At 36.1% G+C, this 3,183-nt stretch overlaps 1 long non-coding RNA gene across 1 annotated transcript; it reads left to right on the top strand.

Annotated features, from left to right (window-relative positions):
• Positions 1–1,331: 1,331 nt before the first annotated feature.
• LOC133518005 (uncharacterized) lies at positions 1,332–2,972 on the top strand. The gene is made up of 2 exons (XR_009799432.1): positions 1,332–1,741; positions 2,012–2,972. It is a non-coding gene; the product is annotated as an uncharacterized LOC133518005 (long non-coding RNA).
• Positions 2,973–3,183: the final 211 nt, after the last annotated feature.

The following is a 3,183-nucleotide window of genomic DNA, read 5'->3' as shown; positions in this document are numbered from 1 at the left end:
TGGAAATTGCGCCTTATTGACAACCGACAATAAGTATTCTTTTGGTTGAAAATGGTACATATATATCGTCAAGGATATAGTTGCAGTTTTTCCTTTCCAGCGGCAGTAGCAAGGTCGCATTTTTATCGCCTGTCATCATGTCTGTCTCGTTCTAACAGGTATGAAAGTACGAAAGTGAGAGGCATAGTGACAGGCGACAAAAATGGAACGGAATGGCGTGTGTACAGTATTATACAACTGTAGCTATTTAGTAAGTCGTATAATATTTCGCAGAAGTCCAAGAATCCAGTTAATGACACAAATATGTACAAACAAGAAACAGTGCACGATGTACCCAGCCAAATACCTACCTATTATTTGCATCAAACTTCACATATATCGCAACTCACTAAAAATGATTATTATGTCCAATGAACTTTCTATGTTTCGACCGGCGATGGGTAGTATGATGGTATAGTATAGATGGTAAAGTTTAGGGTAGGCAACACGCATGTAACACCTCTGGAGTTGCAGGCGTTCAAAGGCTACGGTGACTGCTTACCATCAGGCGGGCCGTATGCTTGTTTGCCACCGACGTGGTATACAAAAAAAAAGAGTACCTATGTTGTCGTGTTACATCGCTCAGTGGAGGCTAGGTACGTACCTACTTAAATTCATTATTCACTTTCGGTTTGACGTTGGTGATACCTAGGTGTCTAGGCAGCGCAGTACATACGTATAAATCAAGATATGCCCTTCAGGTAATTACTTAATAAGGTTGTTTGGTTTAACTCGAACTAAGCAAAACATGTACTAATAATTATTAGGTAGATAGGTTAGTTAATTGGTTAATTACTTGAAACAAAATATAAAATAACTAGACAATGCGTATTTTAGAATAAATTTAAAAGTGGAAAAATTACTTTCTTGGGTGAGACTTGAACTCACGGCCTCTGATCAGATCCAGATCCAGAGGCCGTGAGTTCAAGTCTCACCCAAGACAGTAATTTTTCCACTTTTTTTATTCTAAGCTTACGAGTAATAGCATCGTTCGCAGACGTTTCTGCTTGTTAAAAAAATAATGCGTGTTTTTACGTATGAATGTTAATGGTATGGTATATTATGGGATTTATTTATATATTTAATCTTTATTGCACAATACATGAAGGTACAAATGGCGGACTTAATGCCTTAAGGCATTCTCTACCAGTCAACCGATGGTTTAAACCAGAAAGATTAAGTAGCTTTAGTGTCTAATTAGCTAACAATTACAACTTGTTCCTGTAATTTTTTATTTTCTCGGGATCGTTCGTATATGTCATGTTATTTCAGGCAACCCCAGTACATTTTGTACCAAGGGCCTGACACGCTTTGATAGAGAAAGATAGTCTTATTGCGATTCCTATAAGAGGAAAGAGAAAATAGTGCAATGCTTTGTCTTTATCACGGACCGGGTTTTTTTTCATGGTCGGGTTATGGCAGCTTAGGAAGGAGGGTGATGGCGATATACAGAAATTTATAAGAGTGAAAGAGACAAAATCCCGCAAGATGCCATACATTAAACTGTCAATCATATTGTCAAGAGTGCTAGTAAACAACGTGGTTTTCTTATTGTAGAAGTTTTATAAAGTGAATGATTGTGTTTATTAAGTATTTAATGGAGGTGTAAGAAGTTTTTACGTACAATTAACATGGTGGGGTGTTCAGTGGTTGCCTACAAAAGCAATAACTTGCGAAAATAAGCGGGTGTAACATTTCATGCGTAAGTACAAGTTTTTCGTATTTTGATCATGTATTTCTTTCTCAAATCTCACAGGAACCAAGTTACTGAGTTACATCATTACTTGGATTATGAAAAACTTGATAAAATAGGAGATATCAGTAAATTATTGCTAAAAATAAAATAGAAAGTTTGGTTATGTAAACCAGTCAAATTCAGTAGTATTTTATTTAGGGTTGCAAACAAATAGAAAAAAAAGTCCCCTGCAATTACCCCATATTTCGGGAGTTTTAAGCTATTTGATATTTCCAGCTCTCCGACGGAGGATGAAATTGTTAAAGAATGGATCGCGGGAACTGGAAAATCAAATTGGATGCCTCACAAATACTTGCGTATTTGTTCCAAACATTTTGAACAACATTGTGTCCGCAAACTGGGCAAACGAACTTTCATCGAAAAGTTTTCTTTTCCAACCTTGTTCATACACGTAAGTTGGCTGTTATTAAATAAGTAATAGTAACTAGTGGGAATAACCCGTTACACTATACACTATTAGAGTTGGTACATCTTAACATAGGTCTCACAGTGTTTTGAAGTATTTATTTGGGTTCTTTGTACACGGGTCGTCTACGGGTTTTAATGGTATTAAACTCTAACTAATTATTGGGGGTAATTTCTGGGAATTAAAAATCCTACCTATTACCAGTGGGAATTTTATTTCCCAGTAGTTACCAGTGGTAAAAGGTGGGAATAAAATTAGTGTAACTACCTGTGGTAAAAGGTGGACAAAAGTTCCTAGTAGTTACCACTAGTAACAACTTGGTGGTAACTAGCAGGAATAACCCTATATAAGACCACAGACTTAAATTTTTAAATTATTTCTTGGAGGCTTGGTACATGGGATTACGGATTATATGAGTATTAAACTCTAAAATAATGTATTTATTAAAATTGATTAATACTACCCCGCAGGAGAGGAGAGAAAAAATTCTTTTCTTCATCATGTCATGGAAATCGTCCATTCGTGCACGTCGTCGTCGTGGCAGTCTCAACAGCATTCTGAAGCTATTATTGAACTTCATATAATTGATCCACAGGTTACAAGTGTATGTGTAAATAAAGTTTTCTTGACCCCCACAGTATGTACAACGCGCAACACGTAAGATTTTTTATTTAAACATAAATATTCGGTTTTAAGTAACAGTTTTAATGTAAATGACCATGTTAACTTAAAATCATATACTGCGAATCAATATTATAGCTATAAATGTCAGTGCGCTGTGGTCCTTTTCAATATCCGCATCGTCCTTTAGATTTTTAGTAATTATATGTCCTAGGTATTAAAAAATGAACACTCTGCTCAAGGCAAAACCACCGAGTGTCACCGGTTCAACTATCGGTAGGATTACCTGCTCGGAAGAAGAGTATCTTACGTTTTTAGTAATATTGATGAGCCAATGAGAATCTGCATACGTGTCATACAC

This window comes from Cydia pomonella, chromosome 5 (genome assembly GCF_033807575.1).
Source record: "Cydia pomonella isolate Wapato2018A chromosome 5, ilCydPomo1, whole genome shotgun sequence".
NCBI classification, from domain to species: domain Eukaryota; kingdom Metazoa; phylum Arthropoda; class Insecta; order Lepidoptera; family Tortricidae; genus Cydia; species Cydia pomonella.
The sequence above is the reverse complement of the archived record's forward strand: the minus strand, read 5'-3'. Positions and strand labels throughout refer to the sequence as shown.